Genomic DNA, 21,625 nt, shown 5'->3' with positions numbered 1-21,625 from the left:
AGATTCATAAAGATAATCAGGAAAAAGAACCTGGATAGGCAAGATAATCTCTATTGCATCTGGATCTTCAGTAACATTCATTGATGATGTGGTCTTGCATATATCATCAGCAAGCATAGACCAGTCATCATCATGAGCTTTCTTCAAATCCATTAACCATCCTTCGTCCACTTCAAAATTAAAAGATTCCATTGATGAAAACTCATAAGTCACCATTGATGTCTGAGACGATTTAGATGATGAAGTTGAAAAAATCTTTTCATGAACTCTCCTAACACCCTGAACATGAAGAATGTCAATCAAGCTCTCTTTAATCTCTTCATTAGATACATGAGCTTTGTTTTCATCCATTGTCTTCAACAGATTCAACCCTTTAGACTTTCCTCAGGCAAGTGCTTGAATGTATCAAACGCGGGCTTAAGACAATAAATGCGGGCATATTGTCGATCAAGAGAAATCCAAATCTCATATGACTTAAGGCATGATCTGAATTCTCCTTTGGATTCGTCGATTTCATATAATACATTAAATGATATTGCTGATTTAAGTGTAGCAAATGCCTTCTGTTCATGATCATACTCAGCTTTTTCACAAGCATTCCGTTCAAATTCTGAATTATACGGACCGCGACCAAATGGACGGTATCCTTCATCACTCAGTGGAGGACAAAAAGTCTTTACTTTTATCGGTATCAACAAATCTTTATCAATCAAACCGATATATACTTCAAAACGAAATTTCCAATCCATGAGATCAACAATATTTGTAAGTTTCGTAACTTTGATCTTTTTATTAGAATAAGAACTAGTTTAGCCGATCGAATTAGTTGCAATTGAAGAATGAAATGATTTCATCTTTGAAATTTAACGAATAAGCGAACTGAGTACCGAAACGGGAATTGGAAAATTTTCTTGATCAAAACTTGAAATGATGTCTTTGATTGAATCAAACTTTAAGCCGTTGAAAAGTTTGATTAAAAGATTCTTGTTAAACCCGTTAAAACCTTCAGCTTGAGTTTTCTCAGTATTTACCAAACTGCCACTGCTGGGTAGTTACCAGACTGCCACTGTTGTAATATTACGAAACTGCCACTGTAGCAATATTACCAAACTGCACTGCAGTTATTTACAAAAACGCCACCAGCAGTTAAAACTCGAACTCTAACAATCTAGCTTATGAGCTGAACCGAAAAAAAAAATATTTCTCCATATATTATCCTTGAACAAGTCACACTCGCGTTGTCGATAAACTTTCGTCAAATATTTCTCTGAAAAACTTCGATAAAACTTTCTTTCGCTTCGGCCCGTTTGACAAATAAAGTCAACGACCAAACTTTTAAACAACTTCGAACTTAAAAAAAACAGCATGTTAATAACAAACTCAGCGTATTTCAGCACGTTTCATCACTAAAATAGCGTATTTCAGCAACTTTCAGCACGTTTCAGTTCGTTTAAGAGAAATTAACAGCTCGTTTTAGTACTTTTCAGCGCGTTTTCAGCGACGAAACAGCAATTTCATTGCGCTTTTGGCCTGTTAAAGCACGTAAAACATTACGTTTCAGCAGTTTTAAGTTCGTTTCAGCGCGTTAAAACACTAAAACAGTCCGTTTCAGCAAATAACATTGCGTATTGGCCCGTTTTGACAGCAATTCAGCAGCTTATCGACAAAAATCAATACGCTCAGCTCGTTTGGCCCGTTTTTAAGCAACAAAACAGCGTATTTCAACAGCGGATCAGCACGTTTATCTCATTAGCAGTAGCAAATAATCGTCTGCGAATAGCAATTCAGTTCAGAATCAAGCATAAAATTTTCAATTTCTGGAATGACCAAATTACCCTCACGACAAAACTTCTCAAAAGATCCCTGGTCACACACAACTTATGTTATGAAAATATGCAGCAAACTCAACCAAACTAATGAACAAAAATCTGAATCTTCAGCGTATGATCACAAGCGTAATAAGCGGAACAGAATAGGAATACCAAATCACGAGTCGAAACATACTTCGAACAAGAATGACATCAAATTGATTACACACATTCACTATTCAATTTAATTGTTATCTGATTATTACGATCCGTTCATGAAACGAATAATGACTGAATTCTATCAGAAAAATCCGAATCCATGAGCCGCCGGAAAAACGGCGTTGGAAAATTCAGTTACCCACCCATATGAATCCTAAACAGTCTAAACGTCAATATCAACCGATTTTGATCCGAATCACTAGAAAATCAAACCGATGAACACGAACACTTCGGAATCAAAATCGAACATGTTAGAAGCAACGATTTCGCACGAGATTCAGCGATTAGACATAAAATCGAGCACCGAAAGCTCTTATACCACTTGTTTCCCGATAAGGATCGATGAACTCGAATCGAGCACGGGGCTTGTTTCGGTACGTTTCGGTACTATCAGTGAGCCAAAATGACCAACCACGTACATTAGATGTAAATCAAAGGCCGCTTGTTTCGGTACGTTTGTTTCGATACTATCAAAGGCCGCTTGTTTCGGCACGGTGCTTTTTTCCCAAAACGGGTTTGTGTCGGTACGTTTCGGTACTATCAAAGGCCGCTTGCATAGCAAAAATTGTGGTTCACCCTTGTGGGATCGGGAGCTTTTGTCCCAACCATTGTAGCGCATGTGTCGCCTAGGGGATAAGGGATGAATTGTAATAGGGGCTTTTAGTCAAAAGGATGAAGATGTAGTCATGTAGAAGAACAACAACAGTGTTCACTCCTTCCATCCGCCATGTCTGCACTTTCATCTGTTCAGCTGTTTCGTTTTCTGAAGCGCCCACAAGGTGTTCGATGAAATGCTCGGTGTAAGTATTTCTATGAGCTTCGGTTCAATAAGCTTTTGAACCGTCGGGTAGCTCTTGTTTCTGTTTTTTTTCCTTCTCGTTGTTGAGGTGGAGACATTGTCTAAGTGTCACACCCCAACCTACGGTGGAATTGCCGGGGCGAACTGATTGCTCACAGCTTTTCAAAGGTTATTATATGCAATATTCAAATTTTCGATATCTATTAAATAAATTCAAATAAATACAAATATTTATACAATATCCAAACAAAACGAAAGTAATCAACAATCAAAGGTCATAAATAATATTTTCTCGTTAATTTTCTTCTAGTATAAAATCCTTAAGTGATCTTGTACTTCACATCAACGAATACCTGCATATACGTTGAAAATGGAATGGTTTTGACACGGGTCTTCGAAAAGAGATTTTAAAAAAAAATTAATTATATACTTAATAGAGACCGTGCCACCCCGATTTTCAGTTTATATATTCTTAATAGAAATTTTTTTAAAAAAAAGTATTAATATTAATTATATACTTAATAGAGATTTTAAAAAAAAAATAATTAACAAAATAAACTGAAAATCGGGGTGGCACGGTCTCGAACCCGCGACCTGCCCCCCTATAAGCCATATAGTTAACCAGCTGAGCTACCCAGCTTAATGCAAATAGATTTAGAAATCTTTATTTAAAAACAATAACAGATCCAATCAGATTTGATTATGAAACCCTAACAATCAAATTGATCAATCCGTTAATGCAAATCAAAATTAACCTTAGGGCTTTTGATCTACATGAAAAACTGATCCTAATGATATAAACAATTACCTTAAACGATGATCTGGAGATGGTGAACGTGAACCGAACAGAGCCGACCAAAAAAGCTTAAGAACGGACATGTAAACGGCCAAACTATTATAATTAAGTATAGGGTTATGATAGGCGACGACTTTGAGATTGTATGTGTGAATTTAATTGCGTTTATGAGATCTTTATATAGAAAACGAGATTAGGGTTCATAGCGTGAGCAATAAGTTGCGGCCCATGATCTGGATCGTTCTAGACGAAATTAAACGAGGGATTAGGGTCGGCTGGATGTGAATTAAGGCTTAGGAACGCTAATTAGACTTTGGTTGATGGATTTGGGCTCAAGAACAAACTAGGGTTTGTATTAAACGTTTTGGGTTCGGTTTTGGTTTAGATCCAAATTCAAAAACGTGTTAAATAACGATACTTACAATTTAATCCTTGATGTTTAAAGATGGACACAAGAATTTGGGCTAAAAGTGTATAAACGATAAAGATTTAATTATATTAATAAAATAATCAGTTTTGCTCGATAAACGCCAATTATATTTATTTAATAAAAATAACTCGAGCATTGAACCGAGTCGGGTAAAAGTATAAGTTCGAAAACCCGAGTTGTTACACTAAGTGTCTCGGTTGAAGTTGTTCTCAATTCGGTGGTTTTTTGGCCATGTCTAATGGTTTTTGGCCTTGCCCCTTTAAGGGGTTCCATTGTTGTCCCGATGGTGTTGCTGGGTTTAAGGTGATCCGAAGTCTTATGCCTCATATTAAAAGTCACCATTTTGGTTCGGATGATAGAAAAGATAGTTTGAGGTGTGCTATTGCTGAAGACCCTTATCTTTTTACCTCTGTTTGCGAAGCCCTTAGGTTGTCTGAACAATGGTTGTGTTGGGAGTGCATGCGTCTTCATTCCTTCCGTCGGGCGTGTCACCATGAAGATTAGGTTATTCGGTTTATGTCAAGGGAAGGGGATGAGGAGGGTTTTATTGTGGGAGTCCCTAGACCGTGTGTCACTATGGGGGCTTCCTCATCTGGAGAGGTATGTGTGGATGTTGCTCTCATTGACCGGGTTTTTTCTCTTTCTATTAAAACTGTTAAGAGCATACCTTTTAGTTGTCACATGGCGTTTTCCCAAGCCTTGACCACAGCTTTGGACAACGTGGTGGCAATGCCTGATTCGGTTGATGCATGGATTCGTCTGCTACTTTTACCTCGGTGTACGCTGCGTGTGTTTACGCCAGTCAGTCGCCAGGATAAGAGGTCAGGCAACAGGAAAACCGGTCAATGCCTCAGTTTACAGCGGGCGCTAGCTCAATGGGGTAACCGTGAAGGGTTTGGCACTCTCATTCAGTCTTTGTTTGCTCAACCTACGATGGAGGGCCCAAACGGTTTTAAGAAAGGGTCTGGTAAAAAAAGCGAGGATAAGGGTTCTAACGTCAAGCAATATTTACGTAAGGTTGCCGATGGTCATTTTATCGCTGCATTTAAGGTTCTATGTTCTTCTAGGGTCTCACCACTTGATAAGAAAACTTTGAAGGCTCTCGAGGATAAACACCCGTGTATGCCTCCCCCTACCATGTCCGCTTTCTTACCAGCAGAGCCTCCCCTTGTAGCAGATACTGACAGTGTACTGGTGTGCATCAAATCCTTCCCTAATGGGACATCGTGTGGGAGAGATGGTTTTAGGGCTCAGCACCTTTTGGACGCCCTTTGTGGGGAAGGGTCCATGATTGCGTCTAGTCTGTTTAGGGCGACTGCAGCTATGGTTAACTTATGTTTGAGGAGTGGGTGCCCTAGGAGTTTGGCGGGGTTCGTTGCATCTGCTCCCTTTACGCCTCTTCTCAAGCCCGATAATGTGATTAGACCTATTGCAGTGGGTTCAATCTGGAGGAGAGTAGTCTCCAAGGTGGCTATGAAGGAGGTGGGGAAGGATATGGCCAAATATCTTGGCGACTTTCAGTTTGGGGTCGAGGTTCCAAATGGGGCTGAGGTAGTTCTTCATAGTGCGAATAGGTTTGTAAATGCGCACCACCGAGACGGGTTGTTGGCTTTGCTTACCGTCGATTTTTTGAATACCTTTAACCTTGTGGATAGAACTGCTCTTTTAAATGAGGTAAGGAAAATGTGTCCATCCATCTCTGCTTGGGTTGATTTTTTATACGGGCAGCCAGCTAGCCTTTATGTGGGAAATGATAATATCGGGTCTTCCACAGGGGTTCAGCAAGGGGATCCCTTAGGGCCTCTCCTGTTTTCCCTTGTTTTACACCCCCTTGTCCACCGGATCAGAGATCGCTGTAAGCTTCTTTTTCACGCCTGATACCTGGATGATGGGACCCTTATTGGAGATGCTACTCAGGTTGCCAAGGCTTTAGACATCATCAGAGTGGAGGGCCCATCTTTGGGCCTCCTTCTCAACATCAAAAAAACTGAAATTTTTTGGCCTACATGTAATGGGGTGAAGACTCAAGAGGGTTTATTTCCGCGGGAGATTGGTATGCCGGTGCATGGTGTGAAACTTTTGGGTGGTGCTGTTAGTAGAAATGAGGAGTTTATTAGTGGTTTGGCCCTCAAAAGAGCAAAACGTGCGGTTGAGCTGATGGAATGCCTCAAAGGCCTTCGTGACCCTCAAAGTGAAATCCTCCTGCTTCGTTCGTGTATAAGGGTCGCTAAACTACTGTTTGGGCTTAGGACGTGTCAGCCTTCCTATGTCGGAGGAGCCGTCTCTGTTTTTGACACGGGTCTTCGAAAAGTGATCGAGGACATTGTTGTTTGTGGTGGTGCCTTTTTTGGGGACCTCCAATGGAGGTTAGCTTCCCTCCCAACCCGTTTTGGTGGTCTTGGGATTTGCTCAGCTGAGGATGCATCTTCCTACGCTTTTGTGGCTTCAAGGGCCCAATCTTGGGTTCTTCAAGACCACATCCTACGGGAGTGTGGGGGTGGGTTGTTTGACTCTGATTATAGGGGTGCGTTGGATACCTTGCATAGTTCTCTTCCTGATCTTGATCTTGGCGGTTTCGACTTTAAAGACACCGCCCCTCCTAAATCCCAGAAAATTTTGGCGAATGCCTTATATGGTGAAATCGTCAAGACAGTTGAAGAGAAGTTCGCTTTATCCCCGCGGCAGCGAGCCATGTTTGAGTGTTTATGTGCCCCTCACGCTCAGGATTTCCTGTCAGTTGTTCCCATCAAAGGTTTAGGGCAATGTATGTCGGCAGTGGAATATCGGGCCATCCTCAATAACAGTTGATGGTACCCCTTTTCCCAGTGGATGACCCGTATGTCCCGAATGCCGAAAGGCTTGTTTGTATTCTTTTGGGGAGCATGCAGTCCATTGCAAAGAATTACCGGGCTTTAAATATCGACATGATCTAGTTCGAGATGTGCTTTACGACGTCCTTAAGCTGGCCGGGATCTCGGCAAAAAAGGAAGCCCCGATGAACTTCTTAACCGATCCTTTAGATGGGAGATCAACCCTACGACCCGCTGACATTCTTGGTTTTGGATGGGAAAAAGGGAAGCACGCGTGCGTTAATTTGACAGGTGTGTCCCCCCTCGTTGGGCTACGGGACCACAGGTTTGTGGTGGGTCATGCGATAAACAAGGCAGAGGCGGGTAAAGTAGCTAAGCACGAGAAAGCTTGCCTTGAGAATCAACACGTGTTCGTACGGTTTGCTTTTGACACCTTTGGCGCTCTCGGCCCTGACGCGGTTCAGTTCCTTAAGCGGGTTCAGCAGGTGGTCAGCAGTAACTCCGCCCTTTCTAAAGGGAACGTTGTGTTTAGTAGGGTAGGGTTTGCTATTCAGAAGGGGGTAGCGGCGCAGCTTGTTGCCCGTCTATCTGCCGTTAGTATGTAATTGTACCGGTGTAAAAGTACTTTAACATTATAATAAGATGTAAATAATAACTCGTTGAAGCTCATTAGAAATATCGGCAGCGTAACATTACAATTCTATGACTTGTAAAATATGAACCCTTGTAACTAACTTTACAATGACACTAGTTATATTAACTGCTCATCCGTTATATGTAACATTCCGATTCATTACTTGTTTCTTCATTCTTCATCCATAAATAATCCTCATTCGTTATATTTGTCTCCCATTTGTTAGCCATTCCTTGACTTAGGCAAACTCCATTCCCCATAATGAATGAGCCTTGTACTTTAACAAATGAACCTCTCTCACTAAGACATATATAATCTAACGAATGAGCCTAATTACAAAGACTAAACGACATGTCGGTTCAACTCTCAACACTTGTCACATTTCATGTACTAACAGACTCCCCCTTGACTCTTGCTGGAGTTCGATAAGCTTTAGTATTTGTCGCTTTCAGTTGATCTTCACGTGCGTCTTTATACAGGTAATGTCATGCAGGCAATGCACTAATAAGAAAGAGTTCGAATATTCGTGAGAGCACGCTACTTCATTTTTCTGAAGACTCGAGAAAATACATAAAATTGGAAAGCCTTGTTGATACAAATTTGCTTACTTTTAAGACTATTGATTGGAGCTTGTTGTTTGCAATGTTATGTCATAATGTGTCGCAGTATAAAGAGCTGACATTAGAGTTTTTATGCACTTTCCAGTACAAGGATGAGAATTTTAGTCAGCCGAATGCAATATCTTTTTCTTTGGATCGTACACATATCATATGTCTATTGCCGATTTTGGGGTGGCAAGTGGTTTTTATACGAGAGAGAAGCTTGAGTCTCCAGAGTTTCAGACGATTCTATGAGGTGGTTTTAAAAACCCGAAACCAAAAACATTGATTTGGCCGCGTTTTGGGCTAAGATTGCAAGTTCTCTGTTTATGGGAGTATGGTGAGTTCATTGATTCGTGACCCGGTTCTTCGCTACATTTATAAAATTTATTTTGCTTGTTGGTTATGGTTCAACAGAGGCCAGTTCATTTGACAAGTGTGCTGGCGTGGTCATTTCATCGTGCGAGAAGAGGTGGTACGAAAAAGAGGGCCAAGCTTGATATGGACCCATGGTGGATTAATTGCTCAAAATTTGGGGGTATTTACGAGGTATAAACTAGAGTATTTAAGAAAGGGACCCCGGGTAGAATTTACCGGTGTTAATGATTTAAGGTATGCCGGGATTTTATAGCCTTATGACCAATTAGCGTGGGATGAAGTAAAAGCCGGTCCACAGGTGCACCCACCAACGGAATCTAGAGTCGTCGCGGCTATGCGAGCCAAACTTCCAACCCATCATCAGGGGCCTTTGCATCGTTCAGAGAGGTTGAGTATGCGGTTTCCGATTGGAGAGCCCTGTCCCATCCCGAGCCACTTACACTTCATTCATTATATGATCAGATGGAGTCAGTATTTGATCAGATGCGTGGATATATGATTGGGCAATGTGATGATTTGAGGAGAATTATGAAAGAAAATCCAACAAAGGTAGGGTGACACTTTGAGGCATATGATGAATGGGTTAAATATTGGGTTGCCTGATTTGTTTCGCCAGAAGGGTGTGCCGAGTTCGAGTGGTTATGGTTATGGAGCACCGTTTTATATGCCAGGATCACACAAGTTTGAGAGTGCAGAGCCATATCACACTTTTGAGGCGAGTGTAGACGAGTGTGATGAAGATGTGAAGAAAAGGGGGAAACGAGGAATAAGTGTGGGGACGTAGCAGCAACATAGGAACTGTATCTTTTGTGTGTTTATTTTTCTTTTTATGACGATTTTATTTCTTATGGTCTGCATTGTTATTGATATTCTAACCTTGTAGGTTGCGAAGGATCACACGAGTTTGAGAGTGCAGAGCCGTATGATACTTTTGAGGCGAGTGTACACGAGTATGATGAAGATGTGAAGAAGAGGAGGATGACGAGGAATAAGTGTGGGGACGTAGTAGCAACATAGGAACTGTGTCTTTTGTGTGTTTATTTTTCTTTTTATGACGTTTTTGTTTCTTATGGTCTGCACTGTTATTGATATTCTAACCTTGTAGGTTGCGAAGGATGGGTATGTATTAGTGATTTCCAAAGAGACACTTAAGTAACTTTATTTTCTAGATTTTGTATTTTGATGTCACTTAGGTATATCGAGAAGAGTGGTCGTGTTTGTAACACCCTAGATTTAAGCGGAATACGCACGTGTGTAACGTACAGATCACTCATAGCTCGTAACACTATTAAAGCGGTAATAATTATATCATTTCATTTCATAACGTAACAAGTAGACAATTATTAATAATTAAAATAAAAAGAAACACTCCATCAAAACAATAAATAATTTCTTTATTCAAATATCCTAAGGTATACTAATGATCTTCATCCTTAGCATGTCATCGATTCAACCTGTAGCACGTTGAAAATAATATATTTGTCAACAATTAAGTTGGTGAGTTTTCATAATTTTTTGAGTATACATATATATAAGTTTTTGAGTATACATATATATGAAAGGCACGATTCAACATTCGTAATGTAATAATAATCAACCGTAAAGTAAATGAAATCAATTATTGTCGTCCTCCCGTTCCTTTAGCCGAGGCCGTAGTAATAGAGGAAATGAGAACCACCATACGAACAACAGAATTCGTAACTTAGACTGCGTAGGTAGGTCCCGTCGGACCCTTCCACTATGTGTATGTGTATGCGTTTGCATAACTTCTACCATAAGAATAGTAAACACGTTGCAAGCATGTTCACGTATAATCATAAACAATATGCAAAAATAATATTAACATGTACGCTAATTGTGAATCAGTTTATAAATAAGCACATAACTAACGAGATAAAACTTGTGACATGCTACACCCCAAAAATATTAAAAGCATTAAAACGGGGTTATGAATAACTCACATGGAATAGGGAATATGGTAACGAGAAGATGATAACAATTAACACAACTAGATGGTTCCGCGAGACGTCCCGGGTATTTGTCCTAGATATTAAACTATATAAGAATAAATATCTAAAACATTGAAAACGAACTAAACACGGGAGTAAACATGGGTTTATACTATATTTGGGGTCGTTAAAGGGTTCACATAAAATTTATGTATAAGAAAATTTTATTAGTTTAAATATTTAAAACTATTATTATCATCTATGTTATTATTATTTGTTATAGAAAAAAAAGTATATATCTTTAATTGATTATGTATATATATATATATATACATTTATACTCAAAAACGTTTAAACGAGAATTTATTATTGAAAGTTTAATAGAGTTTGGTTCGTTAAACAAGTGTAAATATTATTTGGTGTTAATATAATTAATTTTTTTTAAAAAAATACATTTGGTTAAACAAACTAATAAAAATGAAAGAAGTAAAAAGGAATAATAAAAAATACCAAAAACCGGACCAGGGGGGATTCGAACCTGCGCCCCTGGCCGGGTCTCGATTATACATCATGAGCGCTGGCCAACTGAGCTAGTGGCAGATTCGTTTAGTTTATGAAACACAAAATATATAACCAATAATTTCAGTTATCCCTAAAACCATAAGAACCCTAGAACGAATCAAACCCAATTCGAGGTCATTTTCCCTCTGTCATATGAAATTGACAGAAGGCTTTTAATCCCCAGTTAAAACCAATCCTAAAGGACCTTTCAATTACCTTAAACGAGCAACAAACGGCGATGAACGCCGAGGCTTGGGTTGCGTCTTGAACCCGAACACAAAAAGGTTTTTGGAGAGCTTTTGGGGTAAAATTGTTATGTGGTTTTGCTTAGCGACGTTAATAGGATGGTGTATGACTCAACCAATTGGATTTTCATCTCGTATTTATAGTGATTCATGGTTAGTTTCAGTCCGTGGTTTGAGTTAAAAAAATTGATACGATTTGATACAAATTAGTTTTCAATTACGCGTTTTACTATAATAGGAAGGAGCGTGTATGATAAGGATCAAGCTAATTGATCAAATTCCGCGATTTATGGGTCAAATGAATCAAAAAATTTGGAAAGGGTGGGGGGGTGCTGTTGGCGACGGGGAGAAGGAAAGTGGGAGCGAAAAAGTTTTGTTAAATTGCTACAAGGTCCCTCAAGATTGATTTGGTGATAAAATGTGGTAAACAGTATATTGTAAGGGTTATAGGTGCACATAATACATACTTTAAACGATTAAATATATTTTCATACGAGTCACGCGTAAATAAAGATAAAACCGAATAACATAATTAATAACTCAACGTTTCATTAAATGCGACGATCCGATTACAAATGGGTAATAAAACGAGTACAAAAACTAAATAGAATTTGAAGAGTGTCACAGTGTTTGTTCAGAATGAGAGAATGAGGTACTAAAAATGGTGAGCAGTCAGTAAGGAAGGCATTAATGGAAATAGACTGGCATAGTGACTATCTCGCTTATTACCAACTAAGTATTTTCCACTGTATTTTGTTTGTATTTTTTTTTAAGTTTTATTTTTAGGTTTTTGGTTTTCTTTAATATTTATATTTTTAGGTTTTGATTTTTATTTTTTTTTTTGATTCGTCATCCTTATCCCTGGAATATTTGAGTCAGTTTTATATGAAAAAAATAAAAAAATAAATTTTTTTTTGAAAATGTCCATTGAATGATATTTATCGGAAATTGGTTTTTCAAACTACTAATAATATGGGATAATATAAAAGAAATCTCACTTAACTTGGGATGTAGTGGTAGGTTCAGCCTTGAGAATAAAAAGACAGTTTGATAAATGGGTCACGAATAGATATGATTTTTAGTGGCAAACACGTTTAGTTAATGGAAAATATGTGATGAAAGGTTGGACCATACTTAATGGAATACATGTCGCGTAGAACCTAGAGACCAAATTTCTATAAAGTTCACGAATTTGAGGAGGTTTAAGGCACACTACACTATATAAACACCCTTAACCTTAAACTTGAGCCTAACCCTCGTTCATCGGCCGATTTTGGAGTTTCATGGAGCTTATGATTGCATATTTTGGCAGTTTTGAACGCAAGGGATCAACCGGTGAAGTGCTACTTGATCAAAGTCGAAGACTACGGGTTTAATCGCCTTTAATCCTTCGTTTCTATTGTTTTTCACCATGATTTCTTCTACGATTGTTTTGTTTGAATTTCCGATGCTAGGCTAACCACTTGTCACACCCCGACCAAAGGCGGCGGAACATGCCGGGGTGCAACGTATTGCACAAGAACACTATGACACCATTGAAGTAACAATATTTACTCAACTTGTTTATTCCATTCAATAATCACAAATACAACTAGTCCAAGATAAAATACAAACAATTTCATATAATCATAAATTTATTAAAGTATCCTAAATGTATAATCTCAGTGATGAGTCTTCAATCTTCACGAGCAACCTAAGAATAAACCTGAAACATGCGTAAATATAGACTTGATCAACACGAATGTTGGTGAGCAATACACTAGTTTTGACGTATGTATATAACGAGGCAAAAATCACAATTCACATGTGTAAATAGAATAATGCAACAACCATTGTAAATGTAAAGTAAACAACTGTGGCTCCTTTCTATTTGGTAACAACCAAATCACTCGGAGAATGATGTCCTATTATAATAGCACAAGGCTAAAGTAGTTAGGGTGCGTATGATCGTACTTATTGAGGCTCAACAACAACATAAATATAAACACTCGTGCTTTAAATATAATCTTTAAAAGAACACGGAACATTGAGGTAACGCGAAATAATAAAAACTTTGTAAACTGTTATCGGATAAATCTTAAAACAACATTTGATTTGAAACTTTATGTGCAAAACTCATTAAGGTAATATTGCTTTAAACAAAAGGGATCATAAATGTAATAAGCATTGCGGTAACGCGATCTAGCGAACACGTAAAATAGTTAATTAATTTTTGAAAACAAAACCCATTATTAAATTTCGAGTGTGTCTAGTTGTTATGACAATATCATTTTTAAATGAGGAGTTATAAAGGAAAAAAGTATTGTGAGTAAGCATAAATCATATATTGGAAATAACGGTTTATTAAAAAATTGAAGCTTTGAATACATGGAGTCGTTATATTACTTATAATAATAAAAAATAATTTTAGTAAGGGAAATATGGCTTACGTGTGTATGTAGAGGCTTAGGCTTTAAAGGTGAATGGTTCGGGTGCCTTTTGAGGAAGGAGTGGGTTCTCGAATGTCTTGTGTATTTAGCTTTACTTGAGTTTGGTAATTGTGAGGTTTGCTTGAGCTTGATGGGTTGGGTAAGTTGAGTTTGACTATCTTGGGCTTGGATACGGTTTGTATATGCATTTTGTGAAGATGGTTCATATGGTTGTTGTGGTATTTAAACTTGAAGGTTGGGTAGAAATGGTATGACAACATGGTTTGTGGTTTGACATAGTATGGGTCAAAGGTTTAAATTATAGTTCAGCAGACTTTGGTTGGTGTGAGCCGAAGGAATGAGTTAATGCGATGCTTGTCAACGTTTCTTAATAGTAGGATAGTGAAATGGGTAGGTGTTATTTAGGGTAAAAGTGTCGGTTGATAGTGTACATGTAGGATTTGCATGGAGCTTGAGCTGGTGTGGACATAGTTTAGGTGAGTTAGGTGTTGTTTCTCTTCATTGTTGGGGAAAATCGATTGCGTGTGGATATATGGTAGTGGACGGAGGGAGTTGTAGTGATGAGAGTAGTGGTAACGAAAGGTTGGTTGTAGTGATGGTTTGAGTGGGGATGTTAACTGACTTACGTTTGAAATGGAATGTATCATAATTTATAAATCATTAAATTTAAATTGAAAAGGTTAAAACATTTATGAAATTTTGTGGACCAAATTTCAAATTGAAATTTCTATGCGAAGCCGAAAACTCTTAGTGAATCCCCATGGATTATTCGTGTTTCAATAACAACGTGAATATTTCGATATAAATGCTATAGACAAGGGAAAAAATATATATATACACATATATATACATATGAGGTGTCGGACTTTCTTTTAAAACTTAGGGTTTTATAGGAAGATTGAGAAACAAGTTAGTGAACCAACACAATTTCCTTGCTTCAACGACTCCCACTAAAATAAGTATTACCATGAAAACGTCGTGTCATGCTTGCCTCGTCTTAAATATTTTTATAAGAGAAATTTCTAATTAAACGAATCCTTTTAATGTAAATAGTCCATTATTTGTTAAAACTAGAAAAAAATAAACAAAAATTGTATATTGAATATCACTATAAGGAATAAAACAAAATTGTTATGAGAAATCCACAAAAATCTTTATGGGCATAAAATTTACTATGGGGCTACAAAATAAGTTTATTGTATATTACAATTTGTTATGAGGTATCAAGGTATAAAATAAGTATATTGTATATTACAATTTGTTATGAGGTATCAAGGCAACTTTATTTTTATTTATGTTTTAATTTAGTTATATTAAATTAATTTTAGTTAAATTAAATTGTTGTAATATAAATATTATTATTTTATTTGAAAAGTAAGAGAGTGGTGAATAGGTGTCCATTACCATGGAATTGTGAAAAATATTGAAGTGAAGTGTGGTATGATGTGGCGATGACATGACACTGTATTTTGTGTATTAAAAATGATTATGAGAATTTAAAGTAAACAATTTTGTGAAAAGAGGAAATCAAGATTAATAAGATTGTCATTACACTAGAATTGTTATGAAATGTTGTATGAGAAAATCAAAAAATTAAAAATTATACAATGATAATTATTTGAGAAATATAAGTAAAATTTGTCATGAGAAAATTTAAAATTATTGAAATTGTATGTTAAAAGTTTTTTTTTTTTTTTTTTGTGAGAAATCATAGTGAGCAAAAATTATATAATGGAAGTTGTCATGAGAATTTAAATTGTACAAAATAAAATTAAAAAAATCCAAATAGACGAAATTATGTAATGAAAATTGTTGTGAGAAATCAAGATGGGGAAACTTATGTAATAAGTTTACAATGTGAAATCAAAATATAAGAGAATTAATCGTAACGAAAAATAAATCTATGTAAATGGAAAATTCGTAATGAGAAATCAATATAAAGGAAATGACTAAATAAATACTTGAATAAATAAGCCCTCCAAAAACATTTATATAAAAAATATATAAAATTTAACTATGAGAACGTTCATGTACCACCATGAATTTTGTTCAAATCAATAAATCTAAAACGTAATTGCAATAAATGGGGATTCAAACATGTGTACGTATCACCGTGTTTTACACGTTTTGTCCCAAATATCGTAATAATAACAATAACAAGTAAACAATGCGGCAATCGAGATGTTGAAAACATTAGTCCACATATCACTGTGGCTCTTATGCTTCAAACAAAAATATATAGAGGCAATCGGAACGCTTGCATTCTACAACTTAAAGTTGTTGACATATATAACACGGTTTGTTGGCCTAGAGGAAGAACATTACAATTCAATCATCCCAGGTTAGTAAATCACCTTCGATTCTTGGAAAATTTTTGTCAACTGATCGTTTCATAGTGTTTCTCCCCCCTATGGTGGCTACAAACACATCATAAATTCAACCTTTAAAGGATTTTAAATAACGGGATCCAAATTAAGTTTGTGATCCATAAAAACATCATAAAAACAAACTTTTTGTGGTTAGGTAAGGATACCTTAGTATAATATGAGTGTGTGTGTGTGTGTGTGTGTGTATGTGTATATATATGAAAGTAAGATAAGGATACCTTAGAATATTTTGAGTGTTTGAGTATGTGTATATATGATATTAAATGAAGTAAATAAGTAAACAAATAAGTGCAATGAACAATCAGGTACGACAATCACGTATAAGAAACACGTATAGGGACCCTAAAGCAAAAACTATAATAAGCTGTTACGTATAACCGCCTATCCTATAGTCATGGCTTTGATACCAATCTGTCACACCCCGATCAAAGGTGGCGGAACATGTCGGGGTGCAACGGATTGCTCAAGAACACTATGAAACTATTGAAGTGACAATATTTACTCAACTTGTTTATTTCATTCAATAATCACAATTACAACTTCTCCAAGATAAAAAACAAACAATTTCATATAATCATAAATTCATTAAAGTATCCTAAAGGTATGATCTAAGTGATGAGTTTTCAATCTTCACGAGCAACCTAAGAATAAACTTGAAACATGCGTAAAAATAGATTTGATCAACACGAATGTTGGTGAGAGATACACTACTTTTGACGTATGTATATAACGAGGCAAAAATCACAATTCACATGTGTAAATAGAATAATGCAACAACCATTGTAAATGTAAAGTAAACAACTATGGCTCCTTTCTATTTGGTAACAACCAAATTACTCGGAGAATGATGCCCTATTCTATTAGCACAAGGCTAAAGTAGTTAGGGTGCGTCTGATCATACTTATTGAGGCTAAACAATATCATAAATATAAACACTCGTACACATAATCAATTTGAGGCATAAACAAAGATCGAACAAATATTCGTACAACACATAATGTTGAATTGTGTATTTGATAATGAGATCATAAAAACAAGTAAGTTTGAATTTGGTACGCATGCCACCCCCAAAAGTATAAAAGCGTAAAAAGGGGGAGTGTGATTACTCACTTGTAATAAGTATTTGGAAGGATTAGTTTGCGATAAAACTGAAAGGTAAGTTCAACGAGCGAGACCTAGATTGAGAGGGTCTTGGGTTCGAAGATGGTCTTAAAAGCTTTAAAGTAAAAATAATATGACAAGTAAGATAAATAATTAAAGTTTGAGGGTTAAAGTGTAAATACATAGGAGATTAAAGTAATGGTTTTTTAAAAGTAAGTTTGCTCAAAATCGGGTCTCGGTATTCTTGTCCATAAGTTTTACTTAACCTTTGTTAAGTAAATATGTGGGGATAGGTTTAATGCAATAGCGCATGACTCCTTTTTAGATATACCAAAAGGGGATTTTAACGAGTGTTCGGTTAGTCGGTTCGGGTCTTGATTAATTATCAAGTCCGAAGCCGACATTCCAAAGTGATAAATATCATGAGATAAATTGTATATAATAAAGACTTAACCAATGTTGGAAGTTCTATTAAGGAGAAACTCCAAACATCATTGTTAAGCGAGTATTTGGTTTAATCGGTCCAAGCTTGTTATAAGATCAAGTTGGATCCGACATACCAAGTACTTTAAGATTTATAATTAGTTTGTAAAAGATCTTAAAAAGAAAATGTGAGATTCGGTGGCCCGAAACGCAACTAGTGTGTTTTAAGCGAGTGAACCCGGTTTAGTTCGGTTTGTTTGGTTTGGTTGGTTCAAGACTTGGTACGTGACCAATCTTGGGTCCAACAAATCCATATTATAATAACAAATTCAAAAATGTAAATAAAAGAACTTAAGCACTTAAAACTTACATACAACTTGTTTTAAAACAATTAAATAAAGAGTTAAATGAAAGTTTGGTTTCGGTTCGGTCGTAGACTCGGAATGAAACCGAGGATGGCTGCCACATACCCAATATCATAGAACTTATTAAGTAGCTTTAGAAATTATAATACACAAATCTTACATTTAACACATTATTAAATTATTTTAAATATATAAAGCATTTAAACAAGAGTTCGGTCTTGGTTCAGTCCTTGACTCGGAATAAGACCGAGGATGGTTGCCACATACCCAATACTATGGAACTCTTTAGAATAAACTTAGAAATGATAATACTCACGTCTTACACAATATGTCAAAAATAAAGTATTTAAACAAAAGTTCGGGTTTGGTTCGGTTCTTGACTCGGGATGAAACCGAAAATGGTAATCACATACCCAAATACCATTGAACTATTAAAATAATTTGAAAACTAACATAATTAAGAACTAAAAAATATTAATAAGCTTAAACAAAATTAATGCATAAACTAAAGTGTTTAACAAGGATTGCAATAATCCTCCATGTAGCCTTGCCTAGCAATGCACCTAAACCGACATGGCCGACGAAGGTAAAACCAAGGAAATAAGGGAAGTATGTTTTAAAAAAGATATAATACAAGATTTTATTAACAACAATTAGTTAGAAACAAAGATTAGCATGAGTTTGACCTTGAGAAGTCAAACTACAATAAATGTGAAATATGAGTTAAGAACTTAGATGGGGAGAGTGTTTGAGGTGAATGAGCAACCAAAAATGGAGGAAATGGTCTTGTTTATATAGTGAAGGAGTAAGGGTTTGGGTAAAATGTTTCTTTCAAGGTTTACATGCATTTGGATATGTTTAAAAGGTCAAACATGCACAAAACATTAAGATAAACGAGCTGGTGACTTGAAGGTAGGCATGGGCACTGCGCGACCACCTTGCCCTTAGTGTCCACGTGGCGTGGCGCCTTTGGGGGGAGGGGGTTGGTCTTCAACTTTGATTTTTGACGATTTGAGTCCCTGAAGTTAGTTTTAAGTCATTTTTAGCCATAAAATGGTGTTTTAACGTACCGAAAAGGACGTTTCGCAATCCAACAAGTGTGAAACAAATTCGTAACATAAAAACCACTATTTTTATTTATATCAAAGAATCCAAAAGATGAAACGGGTCGGGTTTGCTGTACAAGAACAATAAGATTTAAATCAAAAATGACGAATGTCACAGTCTTCCATACTTTAGAAAATTTCGTCCCAAAATTAAAATAAATTAAGAAAAGAGACAATTACTAACGAATTTTTTTAGAATAGTAGGAAGAATAATTTTTAACTAAGAAAATTAACGTCAAATCCTTGCATGACTCGAAAAACGCCATAAATGAGAAACATAATATAGGTTCTTGTATATAGGATGTACCAGCGGCGTATCCACCATGCCTTTATCATCTTGCCTTTATATCGTTTTTCTGCTATCATTCTCTGGTCCGAGTTATCGCACACAACCGTACTTACAATGGCCTCCATACGAGTATTTCGATAATTAAGTGTGCACCCATAATTATTTAGATCGCCGTTTGGTTCGCATGGTTCGTTCCATTGTGTGGTTTAAGAGACATATTTATTTTAAAATCTTTAAATATTAGAAACGTAAATAAAATCCGTTGAATTTTTACCAATAATGACAACCCAATACTAGCAGTTGAAAATAAGTAGGAAAAATGGGATAAATAATTGAAACAACAAAAAAAATCTTAAGATATAAATCAAGGTGAAAATAACAATTCGGTTTAAATAAGTATAGATGATCGAATAAAAAAAAGAAAATTTTAGGATAACAATATGAAACGAGACTTGAAGTCGAAGGTCATCAAGATAAGATAAAAAAATCAATGGTTGTAAGTCGAGACATTGAATTACTATAAAATTGGTAAATGAAACATGATAATGAGATCTCCGATAAGTGAAAATGAGAAATTTGATAAATGGAAAGTGAGGTTGGGATAAACAAAGATACCATTAACAATAACATCGTATGGTGAGTTTCATAAGTGAACCAAACTTGAGGTTATAAGCATTTGAGGATACGACTGCATGAAATACGATTTAAATATCATAAGGATGGGGTGGGTTTTATGGGGTAGCGTAATCCATATATTAAACATGAAATATCAATTGTTTGACTAAACAAAACATCGAAGAAATATGATAAAATGCGCACACGGCTTCTGTTGTGAAACATTTCATATAATCATGATCATAGAAACGGCTTCCAACAACGCCAAAAATTATGGACAACCATGCATAGGTCGTTAATTGTGTAAATAAGATCATGCAACGAAATGCATAAAATATCATTTAAAACGAACAATATAAGCGCGATAGAAATATCGTTTAAAATAAAACGAAATTGTAGTGTAACTGAAATTTATAGTAGTGCAAACTAAACACACAAATTGTTATCGAATAATCTGGACCCGGTCATGAATAATCAAAACACAAAAATGAAATCTCGAGTACATAAAGTTGTTAGAGAAATATCTTGTCAAAATGTGAAGAACATCATAAGAAATGAGATTTGGGGTAATGATGAAGTATATAAATCGCATATTGTAAATCATCGAAAAATAAAATTTAAAACAAAACTTCGAGTAAAGTGGTTATACCCATCCAACAAACGAACACAATAACTAAGCATCATGGTAACGTGTAATTAGAGAAATTCATAAATTGTAATCAAGTAAGTCTCGATGGTTAAGTTCTTAGACAAAATTTCTTGAGTATCCAAAACCGTTATGATAATATCGCTTCTACTTAAAAAAAACGTAAAAGAATTAAGATATGTGGAAATGTGAGGTAATGAAATGCATAAATTGTTAACGAAGGATCCAGGATAAACAAAATTCATACCAAAATATTTTAAGGTTGTTGTGAAAACATCCTCAAAAATATAATCTTTAAAATAACACTGAACATTGAGGTAACGCGAAATAATAAAAACTTTGTAAACTGTTATCGGATAAATCTTCAAACAACATTTGATTTGAAACTTTGTGTGTAAAAGTCATTAGGGTAATATTGCTTTAAACAAAAGGGATCATAAATGTAATAAGCATTGCGGTAACGCAATCTAGCGAACACGTAAAATAGTTAATTAATTTTTGAAAACAAAACCCATTATTAAATTTCGAGTGTGCCTAGTTGTTATTACAATATCATTTTTAAATGAGAAGGAGTTATAAAAGAAAAAAGTATTGTGAGCAAGCATAAATCATATCTTGAAAATAACGGTTTATAAAAAAATTGAAGCTTTGAGTACATGGAGTCGTTATATTACTTAAAATAATAACCAATAATTTTAGTAAGGGAAATATGGCTTACGTGTGTATGTATAGGCTTAGGCTTTAAAGGTGAATGGTTCGGGTGCCTTTTGAGGAAGGAGTGGATTCTCGAATGTCTTGTGTAATTAGCTTTACTTGAGTTTGGTAATTGTGAGGTATGTTTGAGCTTGATGGGTTGGGTAAGTTGAGTTTGACTATCTTTGGCTTGGATACGGGTTGTATATGCACTTTGTGAAGATGGTTCATACGGTTGTTGTGGTATTTAAACTTGAAGGTTGGGTAAAAATGGTATGACAACATGGTTTGTGGTTTGATATAGTATGGGTCAAAGGTTTAAATTATAGTTGAGAAAACCTTG

The sequence above is a fragment of the Bidens hawaiensis genome, unplaced genomic scaffold (genome assembly GCF_021521415.1).
Source record: "Bidens hawaiensis isolate Kalapana, Puna unplaced genomic scaffold, B.hawaiensis_p1.1 tig00030873_1, whole genome shotgun sequence".
Classification (NCBI taxonomy): Eukaryota; Viridiplantae; Streptophyta; class Magnoliopsida; order Asterales; family Asteraceae; genus Bidens; species Bidens hawaiensis.
This window is presented reverse-complemented; position numbering follows the sequence as displayed.